Source organism: Leucopleurus acutus (genome assembly GCF_964270905.1).
Source record: "Leucopleurus acutus genome assembly, chromosome: 13".
NCBI classification, from domain to species: Eukaryota; Metazoa; Chordata; class Mammalia; order Artiodactyla; family Delphinidae; genus Leucopleurus; species Leucopleurus acutus.
Genome location: NC_139155.1, coordinates 84685991 through 84702111, shown reverse-complemented (window position 1 = coordinate 84702111; position 16121 = coordinate 84685991). Strand labels below are relative to the sequence as shown.

Below are 16121 nucleotides of genomic sequence, written 5' to 3'. Positions count from 1 at the left end.
GAGGGCCTGCGGTCAGGGTCAGTGCGGATCCTCATTCTCCTCCTGACAGTGTGCCCCCCTTGGATGGGCCTGAGCCCCCTGGAGTGGGGCCGTGGCCCCCATGGTTGGATGGGCTGTGCCCCCTTTGGGTGGGCCCACGTGTCCCCCTCTGTTGGGCCACAGCCCCTCCTCCCCTTTTGTCCTCCCCCAGGCCCTGTCCACTCACATCCACGCTGGCTGTAGCCTTGGCTTTGCTGCGCCACTGCCCTGCCCCCACGCCCCGGCAGTCGCCGGCTGCTGCAGGCTGGTGGGGAATCAGAGACCTGGGTGAACTCTCCATGATTGCCTCTCCGCAGCTTCAAGGAGAGCCGGCCTCAGCTGTCACTTGAGAAGGAAAATAAAATATCCCAGTGGCTTCTAAGTGGAAGAGCTGCCTCCCTCCCGCTCTGGCTGTCTGGGCTGCTTGCTACGACAGTGACAGGGAAGGGCCACACCCGGTCCCAGGGGACAGGGGAGACTTCCCTGTTCATCGGGTGTGAAGAGACGTGTCTGGCAGACCCAGGCAGCTCTGGGAGGGGCGTTAGGTCCCCCACACCCTAACACCTCAGGACCCTGGCCTGCTCCTGCCCTGGGTGCCTGGGTCACACTGTACCTGAAGTCCCCAAATCCAGCCTGCAGAGATGGCTTCCGGAAGTTATGCCTGCCCACTGGGGGCAATGCCCGGATCTGCGGGATCGCGTTTAGGGCGTCGGTAGAACACGTTTCGTGGCTTTTGCTCATCTTGGCCTCGTATGGTTCACGCTGCCACATGGAGGCTCACGTGGGCATCACTTCCCTTTCCTCAAAGTGGCGGGCATTGCAGCAGCCCCTGGGCCCTGGATGATTTTGTAGAACTTGACCTGTGCCCACTGAGGGGGTTTGAGATGGGAAGGCAGGGGCTGCAGGTGGAGGAGCATCTTTTCTCCAAGGCTGGCTCGGGGACCTGGTTCCAGCCCGGACGGTCCTGGGCAGGGACCTTGTCCCAGCCTCCCGGGCTCATTGGCAGATTGGTCGAACTTGACCTGTGCCCACTGAGAGGGTTGAGATGGGACAGCGGGAGCTGCAGGTGGAGCGTCTCCTCTCTGAGGGCTGGTGCCGAGGCTCCTGGGCTGGCGCGGCAGAGCCTGGCGGGGGGTCCTGCCCTGGGAGGAGGTGATGACTGGGGAGGGCTATTGTGGGTGAGTTGTGGCTCCTGCTTCTCGTCAGGCGCTGGCTTCTGGCCTCTGCACTGACTGGGGAGAGAATTGTGGAGAACCCGCCCCCGGGGGTGGGGTGGGGAACCACTGAAGTGGGTGGCAGCCTGGCTGTGTGATCCCCTCTTGGAGCCTCAGTCTGTCCATCCAGGAAATGGGTAGCAGCAGCTCAGGAGGCTGCAGGGAGGGTTAAGTCGGGTTCCTGCTGCCCGGCTCAGGGTCTGAGAACATAGGGTAAGGGTACCACTAACAGTAACAGCGCTCAGCCCCGTGTGCACGGTTAAGGCCGCCTGGGTGCCCGTCCTGACTTCTCTCATCAGCTGTATAACCCCTGGGACAAGTGACTCAACCCGCCCCCCCAAGTCTCAGTTTCCTCATCTGTAAAATGGGGATAATAACATAACCTACCTGGGGACTTCCTTGGCAGTCCAGTGGTTAACACTCCACGCTTCCACAGCAGGGGGCACAGGTTTGATCCCTGGTCAGGGAACTAAGATCCCGCATGCCATGCGGCGCGGGCAAAAAAAAAAATGCTCTGTAGACTTTTAAAAAAAAAATAATAAAATAAATAAAATAGCCTACCTGAAAGGTTGTCGAGAGTTAAATGAGTATGTAAAGGCTCAGCTTGGTGTCCTCACAGGAGTAACTAAACGCTAGTTATGGCCACTGTTATTATTGCCGTTGTTGTTGGTTTTGTGACTGCAGCCAGATTGCATGTAGCTGAGTATGAGGGAGTGTGGGCTGCCTGGAGGAGGAGGCCGTTGGGCTTGTGAGTGTAGTTGGGACTCGCATGGGTATGGGAGGCGCATGGGGGGCTTTTCAGCGGTGGGGAGTGCAGGGATTGGGTGAAAGACGGCAGGCAGGTCCAGGCCTCCCCCAGTGCCTTCTGTGATCCTGGCCCCACTGTGCACCGGGCACTGTGTTAAGTCTGTTGTGAGTCGGCTGGGCCCACTGTGTGCCAGGCCTTCTCTCAGCCCTGCTGTCAGCTGCACCTCACAGCGTTGGCCCTACTGTGCTGAACCCTCTTCTGTATGCAGTCTCTTTTACTCTGAGCCTCACCCTGCTGTTCCCACTGTGCATCTGCCTTTGCGTCAGGCCTTGTGGCCTCAGTGAGGGATAAGGCAGGCCCTTTCCTGGAAGGCTCAGGGTCTGCTGGAGGTGGCCAGGCAGAGTTTTTGGGTGAGATGGCAGTGAGGGCCAGGATATGACTGGACTAACTGGAAAGGCTTATAACATCGAGGGGAGGGGAGAGGACATCATAAGCTGGGCTTTGAGGGATGTGTAGGAGTTCTTTGGAGAGACAACTTGCTATCACTTATACCAGGGCAAATTGTGGGCACAGACCTGTCTGATACGGGTCTGTTTAGCTGTGAAATGAGCACACTGGGGAGGAATTTGCCAGGGTCCCTGGGAGCGGGGGTGGGTCAGGGGATTCAAGAAAGGGTTCATGTCCCAGCTTTTTTCTTTTGCTTCCAGCTGAGAGACTTGGGACAGGTGGCCATTCCATGCCTCAGTTTCTCTGTTTCCCCATTTCTCTGGAGTGTTGCTGTGAGGGTCCTGAAGTGGGGAGCTGCAGAAAGCGCGTACTGTGATTAATAAGCTTGTTGAGGCCTACGCTGAGCCAGGCACTGCTCTAAGGAGCTCTGCTGTATTAACTCATTTAGTGGCCACAGCAGCCCTTCGAAGGGACACTGTTACCGTCCCTCAGTTTAGAGACGGCGAAATAGAAGCACGGGGATATGAAGTGACTTGGGTGTCCAGTGCAGGAGTGGCCGAGCCAGGACTGGCACCCCGGCTGCCTCTGTCACTGCCTTGCCCGTCTGCAGGCACTGCGGGGGCTCTATCAACACCCCTCTCCTTCTCACACCTGGAAAGTGTGCCTCCTGGGGCCCTGCCAAGGGTACGGCCCACGTGGCTGGAGGCCCAGAGGAGGCTGGGCTGGGAGGGAGGATTTGTTCTGAGCCCTGGCCTGTGCAATCACTTTTAGCAACCTGCCCAGGAGCAGGTGGAGGCAAAGGCCCGGTGTTGCTAGGGCCTCAAGGGGCCAGTGGGGTCGGGGCCTTGCCTCTGGGTGGCTATAGCACAGCCTGGTGGGAAAGGTTTGGAGGTACTGAGGTTCAACTACCAAGCACTTGCCTGGCACTGAGACTTCAGCCCTCAGGTTCTGACCTTAGGAGAGACTCCAGTGCAGAGAGAGGCTGAGGCTTGGCCTGGGGAAGAGGACACCACCTCCATGGAGCCGACAGGGATTGACACAGAAGTGTCCTCCCTGGCCATGCCTCACGCTGTTCTACTTGGTCATGTGTTAGATCCGAATGTGCCCCTCCCCTCCCGTGGCCTCGCCCTGGAAACAAAACCCAGGCCGGTATCGCCCCCCGCCTCGCCCCGTCCACCACTGCTTCCAGTTTAGCTCGGTCCTGTCTCCAGGCCTCTGCATTTGCTGCGCCTTCCTCCTTATCTCTTCAGCCCTGGGCTCCAGTGTCACCTCCTGGGAGACCCTACCTGTCTTCTAGTCCTCCCCCATCCCCCATCACGCCTGTCATTCATTGCAGGTTTATGCTGGTTTATGCCTGTTACTTCAGTCACTGCCCTTTGACGTCATCTGGCTCTTTTCTTTTTTCTTTCTCTTTATTTTATTTTTTTATTTTTGGCCTCGCCACACAGCTCTGGGATCGAAGTTCCCGGACCAGGGACTGAACCCTGTGCCGTTGGCACTGAAAGCTTGGAGTCCTAACAACTGGACCATCAGGGAATTCCCCATCTTGCTCTTTTCTTGATGTATCTGTGTGGTATTTGAGTGTGGGTAGGTGTGACCGTGTCCCCTGAGGACCCTTGTCTTTCGTATTCATGGCTCCATCCCTGTGCAGGGGCTCTGTCAAGCTTGTCAACTGGCCGAAGGTTGATGCTGGTATCCCAGTCAAAGCTGGACAGCTCTCTCTGGGTTTGAACCCAACTGGCTCTGCCCTCCTGCACCTGTGTGGCCTTGGACTGCTAGCTTCCTGTCTCCGAGCGGGGTGGATGGACACTTTGGGTCAGCCTCTGTGGCTGGGGTAATCTGGGTGGGCTTCCTGGAGGAGGAAAAAGGCAGTGTTATGCTGGTGCTGGGAAGGCAGAGGAGGGGGTGGGAGGGCAAATGGCAGAGTTGAGGGCCAAAGCTCTGAGGGGGGCCTGATGGGGCTTGTTTGGGGGCTTGGTGCCATGTGGGGGCAGGTCTCAGCCCGTGGGCCCTGGGGAGCTGTTGAAGTGCTTAAGGGAGGGTTACCGAGGGCCTGGGGGAGGGGAACCTTTGGAAGCCGTCCTCTTTCCTCTATCTGCTTTGCTGGGAAACCAGTCTGGTCAGCCCCCCTTCCTTCCCTCCCCCACTCTCTCCCCCAGGGGTGGGGGGAGAGGAGGTTGTGGCTGGGATTCAGCAGTTGGGCTGGGCCACGACAGGACCATGGCTGGAAACACGGTGCGGGGGGCTGGCTCCCCCGCGGAGCCTTCCTGGGCCAAGCGTGCGTGTGTGGGAGTGTGTGGGAGCACAGTGTGCGCAGGCGTGCACGAGTGTGAACAAGTGAGTGAATGAGGCCGTGAGTATGTGCGTGTGTGACTGAGGATGTGCAGCAGTGTCCGCACGAGCGTGACTGAGACCTTGAATGAGAGGGTCTGCTCCCTGGCTTGAGCCCCTTGCACAGGGGTCAGAGCCGCCCCCCTCCTAGGAGGCCCAGGGACCCGGGGACCTTCAGGGCCCACGGAGGTCCCACTGGGTGCAGCTCTGCTTAGGGAGCTGTTGAGCCCCCTCCCTGCTGGGGGTGCCTGGGGTCAGCCTGGGAGTGGCCACCTCCCCACTCCCGCTCTCCTTGTTCACGCTCAAGGAGGGTCCCCCCACCAGTGCCCTGGCTCCCGAGGCTTAAAGCGCTTGGACCTGGGTTCAAATCCTGGTTCTTTCCCTTCCCTTCCTGACCTTGAGTGAGTTACTGCTGAACATCGGCTTCCTGGCCTGGAAACAGAAGCCCCCATCCCTCCCTCCCTCCCTCCCTCCCGGGGTGGTTGTGAGGATTACGTGAGGTACCCGGGAAGCAGCCCGAGCACAGCAAGGCCACAGGAAGTGCATGTGGTTCTCCTTCCCTCCCCCACCCAGAGCTGTCGCTGTCCAAGCCGGGAGCCCAGCACAGCCGCCAAGGCTCCCCTTCCATCCCTCGCCCGCCCGCGTGAATTCTACTTGCAAAATGCTCTCCATCCCATTCGCTTGTCCCGCTTCCACCCTCACCCGTCCTCCACTCCACAGCCCGAATGCACTCTCCAAATTCCAGTGGGACTTGTCCCTTCTCTGCATGCGAAACCCTCCTAAGGGTCTCCCTGCCCCTGGGAATAAAATCCCAATCCGAGGGGCCCTGCGGCGATCAGCCCTGCCCACCCGGTTCACACACACACTCTCTCCGCTCCGCTTCCTTCCAGCCTCGCATGCTGTGATCAGCTGTTCTCTGCCCGCATCCCCCATCCTCTCGCACCTTTCACCTTCCTCCGTGGGGCACAGCGTGGCCGTCGCTTCTCCTGGGAAGTCCCCCAGTTTTCTAGGCTGGGAACTGCTCTCTGGACCTGCGTGTTGTGGGCATTGCTGGGAGATGCTCTGTATGGCCCCCTGCGGCCGGCCCAGGCCGGTCTTGACCTCACGCCATCAGGTGCTTTGTGTCCATTGGGGGACTGCAGGGGGGACTGGCTGGGGCTGGGAGATGGTGGGAAGCAGGTGGGGTCTGATCTCCCAACCCTTCCACAGTGGTGCCTGGGGAGAGCGCCCAGCCACCTGACCCCACCTGAGCCCTTTGCAGGACCTGCTGCAGGGGGCTGGCCACAGAGGCTTCTGGGAGGCTGGGATGGCTACGGAGACATGCCTGGGCCTTCCTGTTTCCAGTCTTCCTGCAGGGCCCTGTCTCTGGAGCTGCCGCAGATGGCAGGACAAGTGTCAAGCCTGGAGGCACTGTAGCGGAAAAAAACCTTAAAAGGACAGGAAAGAAGGGGCGGGGTCCTTCCCCATGTGCCGCCTGCAGCTGCCCCTTTTAGGGCTCCTTGGGGTCTTGGAGCTTAGCTGCCAGCCCCTGCCTTGGGGTCATAGAACGCCCCGCAGGAACTGACTGCTGCTAGTGAGCCCACGCTGGCTCTGAAAGCACTTTACCTCCACGGCATCCCTGTAAGGTTGGTGTTTTTAATGTATCATCGTTCCCATTTTTAAAAATTAAAAAAATTTTTTTGGCCACGCCATGTAACTTGTGGGATATCAGTTCCCCAACCAGGTATCAAACCCGGGTCCTCGGCAGTGAAAGCGTGGAGTCCTAACCACTAGACCACCAGGGAAGTCCCCCTCGTTTCCATTTTAGAGATGAAGAAACTGAGGCTCGGAGAGGTGAAGCTACTTGTCCCAGGGTGCACAGCTAGGAAGGGCAGATCCCAGATTTGAACTCAGGGAGCCTGGGCCCAGAGCCTGAGCCCTGCATGCAGCTGCCTCAGCCTTGTGAGAGCCGGAAGCCGCAGCTCCACTCGCCTTTGATCCCTGGGTGGGGGGCAAGGGGTGCAGAAGGGGTTCCCTAAATGTCCACTCGAGGCTGAGATGTTTGCGAATGGACGGGTCTTGGAGACAGCCATGGGGAGTGGGCCCATTTTCTGGATGGGAAAACCAAGGTCAGAGACTCCAAGGTCACAGCCGTTAGTAGAGGAGCTGGGACCACAGCCAGGGTTTTGGTCTCTCTCTAGTGGTCTGCCCGTTACTATTTGTTTACTTGTTCTTTTTCTTGCAGAAGCTAACACAATAAAGAATGCATAGGGAATTCCCTGGCTCTCCAGTGGTTAAGACTCCACACTCCCAATGCAGGGGGCAGGGATTCAATCCCCGGTTGGGGAACTAAGATCCTACGTGCCGCACAGCACAGCCAAAAAAAAAAAAAGAATGCATAAACACGTGGCTGCAGATTAATGAATAATTGTGAAGGAGTCACATGTGGTCTTCTCTCCAGAGGTGCTTAACATCCTAACTTTTGTGGGAATCATCTTTTTGTTCTAGTGTGACTGCCCCTGCAGACCTCTCTACTCGTGAAAGTAGAGTCTTGCCATTCCCAGAATCTTATAAATGGAATCCTCGCGTGTGCTTAGCCTCTGAGTCTGACATCCCTCCATGTGGTTGTGTGTCTGTAGTTTGTCCCATTTTATTGTGGGGTAGTATTCCATGGTATGGATGTACCGCTATCTGTTTATCCCTTCATCTACGGATGGACTGTGTTCAGTTTTTTGTGGTTATCATTAAAGCTGTTATGAACATTCATGTACACATCTTTGTAGGAGCATATGTTTTCATTTTTCTTGGGTACATACCCAGCAGTGGAGTTGGTGGGTCACATGGTCACCCAAATGTATGTTTAACTTGGTAAGAAACTGCCAAGCTGTTTTCCAAAGTAGTTGCACATTTTGCACTGAAGTAGTGACGTCTGAGAATTCCAGTTGCTCTGCATCCTCGTCAGCACTTGGCATTGTCTGTCTTATTTTAGCCATCCAGGTGGGTGTGTAGTGGTCTCTTAGTTTGCACTTTCCTGATGACTGATGATATTGACCATCTTTTCATGTGCTTATTGGCCATTTCTATATCCACTTCTGTGAAGTTCTATCAAGTCTTTTTGCCCATTTTTCTGTTGGGTTGATTGGCTCTTATTTATTTGTGAGCGTGCTTTTTATATTCTGGACACTAGTGTTTATTGTGCTGGTTTTGACTTTGAATGGTGACTCAGAAATTCTTGAATGAGAGTCGTAGGCCCACCCCTCCATCAGGTGTCACTTACTGACTTTTCATAGGGTCCCCTGAGAAGTTAATGGGGGATTTTCACAGCGACAGTGTGATCTGGGCCCGGGGTCCCCTGGGGGTTTGGCTGGGGTGTGAGCTGCCTTTATAACCACATAGTTCAGATTGGAATCCCAGCTCTGTGACTTCCTAGCTGTGGGACCTGGGGCATGAGACTTTGATTCTCTGAACCTCAGTTTCCCCCTCTGTCAAATGGGGTAGCAGTACCACCTCATGGGGTTGTCGTGGAGAAACACCTGGCCTGATGTACACAGTGCCCCAAGTCCAGGCCAGTGGACCTTGCCGTCTCTACCTGCACATTGATGTGGTCATACCTTAGCCCATTCATGGGGATACTGTGATCCTTGCTAACAAGACCCGTGTTTTCCCCTGCAGGTCCCCCAGAGTCTTTGAGGACACAGCATTGCTGGTGGCTGTTTCTGGTAGGTTCACATCTATCCCTCCTTGCTGTCTCCAGCGGGTTCGTATTGCTGGGACCTTCTCGTGGACAGGGCGTTGGCAGTTGCTGGGGTACCAGGTTCTGTTGGCGGATGTGGTGGTGGGCTCTGTGTGGCCTTGTGGGGTGGGGTCTGGGCAGCAGTGTTGCCCAGGGTGGAGGTTGTGGGTTCCCCTGGGATGGGGTATTTTCTGGCTGAGTGCATTGGTGTACAGATGGTGCCTGGGAGAAGGGGTTGTCCCAGCAGTGCAGCTGTGTGACAGTGGGTTTTCTCTGTCTCTGGGGTTCATGGCCACATTGCTTCTGTGCCCTGATGGTGGGCTGCAGGCTCAGAGAGGGTGGAGCCTGTGTGCTGGCCCTCGAGTTGGGATGTTGGACGTTGGAGGAGGCCCTCGAGCCAGACTCCTGTGTGCCACCGTGGTCGCCGTGCCCAGCAGGGGAGCCGGGGTTCCAGTCCCGGCACTGCCACTTTCATGCTGGGCGCCCAGGACAAGTCACTCATCTCCCTGTGCCTCCATTTCCCTGTCTGTAGACTGGGGTAATGAGGGTCCCCTCGTAGGGTTGCTGTGACAATTAAATGAGCTGATAGGGAGCAGCGCCTAGCACAGAGGAGCTGCTCAAAAGCCCATCACCACAGTGCTTTTCACGCCACTGTGTCTTGTGACCCTCACAGCTGCTCCAAAATGGGCTGTTATCCTCATTTTATAAAAGGGGAAACCGACGCACAGATGGGTCACCTGTGCCACGTCTCAGCTGGAAGCAAAGAGCGGGGGCTAATTCTTTGACTCTCCCAGGGAACCTGGCAGATTCCTCCCCAATGTACCCATTTTACAGCCAAGCAGACTGAGGCCCATGTGGGGCTGGTCTGTGCCCACTGCCCTCCCTGTCCCCCCGCCGACCTGGTACATCTGACGGCAGGGGTCTCCCCAGAAAGCTTCTCTATCAGGGGGAGTGGAGAGCGGTCCTAGGGGCACTGGCAGAGTTTGGGGTGTCAGGGAGAGGGAAGGCAGTCCAGGTGAGGGTCAGTGGGGTGGGCACAGGCTTGTTTGTTTTTTGTTTGTTTGTTTTTGTTTTGTTTTTTTGGCCACGTGGTGCGGCTTGTGGAGTCTTAGTTCCCCGACCAGGGATCAAACCCGGGCCCCAGCAGTGAGAGCGCCATGGAATTCCCAGCACAGGCTTGGAGGAGGGGATTCAGGTACTGGCCTGGCTGGTGGGAGAGGGAGGCATCTTTTATTTTATATTCTTTTCAACCAGGAGAGGCAAGTGGTCCCAGGCGGGGACCCTGGAGCCTGGTTGCCTGAGTGCATATCTCTGTCTGCCGCTTGTTATCTGCGTGACCTTGGGCAGGGTCCCGAGCCACCCAGTGCCTCAGTTTCCCCATCTGTAAAATGGGGGTGGAATCAAATCCCCCCACAGAGCTGGTGATCGTTGCTGAGATTTTTGGTTTCTGTATTTTTGTTGAAGCGGCCGGGAGCCCTGGCAGAGGAGGGAGCTGAATCTGCGGGTCCCCTCCCTGTGTCTTGTCCTTGCCCCGCGGGGACAGGGTGACCAGCTGACCCAGGCCTGGGAGAGGCAGTCATGTGGCCAGAGACCCCCTGTGGGCGTGGTGAGGAAATGCCCCACCCCCACCCCCCACCCCCCAGGCTTCTGGAGAGTCAGGCCATTTGGGGAAGCAGTGGAAACACATCTGGAGGGCATGTGGGGTGCCTAGCCCCTGTCCGTGCCAGTGAGGAAGGGCTCGTCAGTGGGTGCAGCTGCTGGGGCGCAGGCACTGGCCCCCCGCAAATGACAGCTTGACCCCTTGCTGGCTCTGTGTCACCGAGCACTGTTCAGCTGCTGGGGCTCGGGATGTGGGGCGTGGGCTGCTGCGAGCACCAGTGCTTAGTAGGTAGGAAGCGCTCACTCAGCGCTCCCAGCATCTTTCTTTACCTCTTACTGACTGAGCTGTTCTTCTAGGGCTGGGAAGGGTTGTCAGCCAGGCCTGGCCCCAAGGAAGGCCGGAGGAGGGTCTGAGGAGCCCCCAGCCCCACCCTTGGCGTCCACGATGGGGTCAAGATCTGGCGCTCTCTGCTTAGCACTTCTGACTGCTGTTCCCTCATCAGGGCCACACCAGTGCGGTAGCGACTGGAGGGCAGCGTCCTGGGAGGGACAGTGGGCGGAGGTGGTTACCTGTGCAACCCCATTTTGCAGAGGGGCAAACTGAGGCTGAGAGATAGGAAGGGGCCTCCCTGAGGCTGCAGCGCCGAGAAGCAGGTTAGGGGCGGGTTTCAGTCCTTGTCTGTGACACCCAGCCGTGGACTGGCGTCCTGGGTCTCTGGGGTGGTTCTGCAGTGGGCGGGCCTCCTGCAGACCTGGGTGCAAATCCCAGGGAGCTGAGACACTTCTGTGCCTTGGCTTCCTCGTCTGTCAAATGGTTGTCCTCCAAGGATTGCTGAGGGCACTACTGGGCACGTCCTGGCTCAGGACCGGCTGCTGTTGGGAGATTTTAATTTTCTTCATTCATTGAACGATTCTTTCTAAAGCACCTACTGTGTGCTGGGCCCTTTTCTGGGTGCTGGAGATAGAGCTGGGAATAAGCTGGACAAGAATCCCGTCCTCCCTGGGTGAGGCAGACAGTTCACGAGTCAGATACGTAGTGTGCCCTTCGGTGGGGCGCGCTGGGGTGAAGAACCAGCAGAGAGGGGGTTTGGGGAGTGTGTGGGTGATCTGGGGTTGCAGTTTCAAATGGGGGGGTCAGGGTGGGCCTCCCTGAGAAGGTGGCATTTGAGCAAAGACCTGCAGGAGGAGGCAAGGGAGCCTGCAGGTCTCTGGAGGAAGGGTTTCCAGGCAGAGGGAACAGCCCATGCAAAGGCCCTGAGGCTGTGTGGAATGGGCCTCCTGGATTGCAGGAGTTTGCATGAGTCAGGCCTCGCTCCTTTGTTCCTGAGCCTTTGGGGGCCCCCAGTAGGCAGGAGGGAGGGACAGCCTTGGAGGTTGCCTGCTTCCTGAGCCAGGCCCTGGGCCCCACAGAGATGGGTTTTATCTTGGAACATGGGGGACACCGGTGGTGGTCCCCCCAGAGTGATCAGCCCAGCCGGGTTTTCTACCTGGCGTTCTCGGTGCCTTGGAAGTTGGAAGGAAGGCAGCCTTGCCTGGGGTGCTCTTCCCTCCCTCTCCTCTGCCTCTCCGTCCTCCATCCATCTGCACCGCAGACCTGACGGAGAGCCTTCCTCCTGTGGCTGTTATCCGCTTGTCACTCCGGTGGCCCACCCGAGGACGATAAAAGGGCTTTTTGTCTGCAAGCACTTAGTTTCCTCCTCTGGGGCGATCCATCACGTCTGAGGGAGGCCGAGGCAGACAGACGGGGGAGGGGGCGGAGGGGGTCCCTCCCCCTGCCGAGGACTCCAGTGCTCTGAGGAGAGCCCCCTGGCAGGACCCAAGGGGCTCCTCAGCCCAGAGACAAGGCCTGTCTGGGGACAGGCAGGGGCGTCTGGCAGCGGGACCACCGGGGGGCATGGAGGCCGGGCAGATGCTTTGTGTTCCCCTCCTGAAGGCAGAGGCACAATATGGACCCCACGTGGGAGGCCTTTTGAGACCCCCTCATCTTGGGGGGGTGGCTGGGCTGGGTCTGGTGGGCCCGGAGTCAGGGGCAGGGGGGCAGGCACTTCTGGGAAAGAACCACAGTAAGAGGCAGAAGGGGAGACGCGTGCGGGTCGGGGAGGACAGAAGTCCTGGGTGATCATGTAACAGCAGCAAACACTTCAGCACTGCACTGTCCTTATGCCCATTCTACAGATGAGGAAACGGAGGCACAGGGAGGTGATGTGACATCCCCTGTGTGCAAGAGGCAGAGGGAGCCCAGCTCCAGAATCTTTTGTGAGGGTGGCGGTCCTGGGAGGAGGTGGCGTGGAGGCTTTGACCCTGCGGTGGTGGAGGTGGTGGAGGGGAGCGCTGGGTATCCTGGGCGGGGGAGCTGTGTGAGTGCGGGGCACCGTGGGAAAGTGGGTTTTGCCCCAGCCTTGAACCTCTCCCAGCACGGTGCCTGGTAGCAAAGAGAGGAGGGGGGAGGGGTTGGGGGTGGGTGGAGGCTGAAGGTGGATGGGAGGGGGGCGGCCGGGCTTTCTGGATCCCCTGGGGACGGCGGGGGACGTTCACAGGGCTGGGATGGGCAGAATCACACCTCTCTGGACTCTAGTTGCCCCACCTGGGCAGTGGGTCGACGAGCTCTGCCCCTAGTTGGGGGGCGCTGGTCCCTTCATTGGGTGGAGGAGGAGAATGTACGGGTGGTTCGCTCTCCTTCCAGCTCAGGATGCTCAGCCCTGGGCAAGCTGTCCTTCCCCCTCCTTCCCCCCACTTCCCCTCCTCCCTGCATCCCCCACCTCTCCCTCCTCCTTCTTTTTCCTTCCCCTCCCCTTCCCGCAGCCCCCCTCCTTCTCCCCACAGGCCACCCTCAAATGACAGCAATTAATGGTGCCTCTGATGGCGGGCTGGGAGGACGAGGCTGACAGTTGAGCGCGTCTGTCTGCGGCTGGCCCTCTAATCGGGCCCGAGGGACGCCCCTCCTGCCATGGCTGCCAGGCGCTGCCTACCTGCTCCATCACTCCCAGGGCAGCAGCAGCCGCCTTCAGACAGGCGCATGGGAGCTGGCACAGAGCCCCTCAGTCCCTGAAGCCCCCTCCCTGCCGTCCTTTTCCTATTGTCTTTTCTCTTACGTAAATGAGTGGGCTCTGGGGTGACCCTGTCCTGCCCCAGTTGGTGTATATGTGATGGCCTGACTGCCAGGACGCCCCTTCTCCATCAGGATGTCTTCTCTGCCGGCCAGCTCCTGTCCCCAAGTGACCTCTAGGGCATACTGTCCCGCCCTCAGGGCCAGCTCCTCTCCACAGGGCCCTCATCCTTTTGTGTCCGCTCTCCCGGGAGGAGTGAGTTGAGTGGAGTCAAGGAGACTTGTCCTGTCCTGGACAGCAGGCGTCAGTTAAATGCTGGAACCCTGGCAGCCTGGACCCTTCAGTGGTGGAGGCAGCTACCCAGGCTGGGAGCCTTGTGGCCGGGGGCTTATGTATGGTGGGGGGACAAGAATCCTGGCCAGCCCTGTCCACACTGGGCCTGGAGCGTGCCCGTTCATCATTTAGCAGCAGCAGTAACGAGGCCCCTGCTGTATGCCGGAGCCTGCAGCAGGTAGCTTTACCTTGGTTCATTTTAGTGTACAGTAACTCCCCAAGGACCATGCTACTTATAACCTGCTTTTGTAGATGACAGGCAGAGAGGCAAAGTGATTTGCCCTAAATGACCCAGGAAGGAAGGGCTAAATCTGGGATTCAGTCCTTACCTGACTTGTCCAGGGCTCATACATCAGGGGCTTTGGGGGAACTTGAGGGGCAGTGAAGGAACCAGCAGACCTGACCTGGGCATGGGGATTGGAGTTAGTGGTGTTAATAATATATGTATATATTTTTCTGTTACAGTTAAAAAAAAAAAAAGCCTATTGAGATGTAATTAACCTGTAATAAGATACACCCATTTTAAGGGTTCATTCCTGTGAGTTTTGACAAATGTAAACATTCCTATAACCACCACCATCAGGTTGTAGAGCGTCTCCATCACCCCCAAAAGAATCTCCACCCACCCTGCACCAGAAGCAACCGCTGATCTGCTGTCATAGAGGTTATAGAATCTTCTAGGTTTTCATAATAAAATTATCATAAAGTATGTACTTTTTGGGGTTTGGGTTCTTTCACCCTGCATGAAGTTTTTGAGATTCACTTGTCATTGTGTGCAGTTCATGAGTTGATGGACCTTTAGGTTGCTTCTAGTTCTTGGCTATTAATGAATGAAGCTAGAAAGTCTTTAAACCACTTTGCTTTTTCTTGCCTTATTGCATTGGCTGAGGCCACAGGGTAGCAATAACTAGCAGCAGTTGGGGGTTTTAGGGTTAGCTAGCTTGTGAGTGTTGTTCTTAATAATCCCATTTGACAGTTGAGGAAAGAGAGGGTCTGAGAAGTCAGGTGACTTATCGAAGGTCATTTGGCGAGAGCTGGGTGCTTTCTTCTTCTCCAAGCTGGGAAGTACCAGCCCCACTGGGTGCACCGATGTGCTTGCTGGTTCAGAGGGTCACGTCAGGAATTGGTGACAGGGTGGCGGTGCCTAGAATCACCCTTCTTCCCCCTGGGTTTCCTCTGCTGGAGAGATGAAGGTGTAAAGGATGTTTTGCACCTTCCACCTTCCAGGCTGGCACTGAGCACCGTTGAGTGAATGTCAGGCTTTGCGTCTCAGTCACGGAGGTCTTCTGGGGAGCTATTTTGGGGCGAGGCAGGAGCATGGGGAGTGGGGGTGGGGACAGAGGAGGGGGTCCCCTCCTCCCTCGCCCGAGGGGTGTTAGCCAAGATGACTTTTCAGAGAAGGAGTCCTGTAAATTAAATAAGCAATCCCGTAAATAAATAAGTAATGAAGTTAGTGGGGTGCCTAATTACATCAAATTCATAATTATGGATGGATGCCTGCCCGATAATTGTACTTGTTTTTAATCTTCAGCTCTGACATGTATCTCTTTCCGTCTGATAGGAATCCCTGCCCCCAGCTGGAAGGAGGAGGGAGGCGCTGCCTTTCTGGGCTCCCAGTGAGAGCTGGGTGGTGGTGGTCCCCCAGACACCAGGGATCCCAGGGGACTTGTCTTTATCCTGCAGTTGGGTTTCTAAACCTTTTGAAATTGCAGCAAATGACAGCAATAACAGTAACAGGGTTTATCACAGTAACCATGTTGCACTTTACCTGTTATAGTTTATATAATCTTTCAACCCCCCTGTGAAGTAGGGATTGTTGTCATTCCTACTTTACAGATGAAGAAACTGAGGAGCAAAGAGCTTAAGTGACTTGCCTGAGGTCACACAGCCAGTGAGTTTCGAACCCAGTCTGTCTGCCCCAGAGCCCGCATCCTTCCAGGTCTTCTGACTTGGCCTCCAGGTCCTCTTGTGTGGGTTACCTGGAGCGCTGTCTCTGCTGAGCGTGTGCCCTTTGAGGGAGATGCTAACTTAGGGTGGCTCAAGGCACCCAGAGGCTTAAATGCTGAAAAGATCAGCTCATTCCTTCCAGGACTGCCGTAAATCCAAACAGAAACCATTCTGAACCATGAAATAAAATTTTGTTTCATTTAATGACAAAGCAAAAGCCCATTTGCAGAAATTAAAATAGCCTCTTTCTAGATCTTCTCTTTCTTTTTTTGTGGCTTTGATTTGCTGTCTCTTTGGACACTCGTTGTCCTGCCTGTGATAATGATCGTTAGACCCATTTTCCAGATGAGGAAACTGAGACTCAGTGAGGTGGAGGGACTTGAGTGAGGTCACACAGCAGGTGGGTGCTGGGGCCGGCATTCTAACCAGCTCTTACCACCTGGTTTGGGGCCACATCAGGTCCCTGGCATGGAGGGGTCTGCCTCTCCTGTCCGAGAAGTGAAGGGCCTGTGCACGCCAAAGGCTAGCTTCGCTGGGGTCCTTGCTGTGCTGGGTGGCCAGGAGACCAGCTGCACCCATATCATTTAGGGGACAGAAAGGATGGCAGTGGCTGGAGGGGCAGTATTGTTCTCACACGCCATCTACGCAGACCCCAGACCCCCAGCCAAAGTCACTGCCTCTTTCACGGTGTGCCCTGTGTCTCAGACATCTGACCCTGTCAGGGG

The 16121-nt window shown here is 56.7% G+C and overlaps 1 protein-coding gene across 1 annotated transcript in view; it reads left to right on the top strand.

Annotated features, from left to right (window-relative positions):
- Positions 1 to 16121, top strand: part of NCOR2 (nuclear receptor corepressor 2) — a 222054-nt gene that overhangs the window by 21972 nt on the left and 183961 nt on the right. The window contains exon 2 of the mRNA XM_082853706.1: positions 8410 to 8456. The gene's annotated coding sequence lies outside the window, so the exon portion shown is untranslated. The remainder of the gene's footprint in view (positions 1 to 8409; positions 8457 to 16121) is intronic.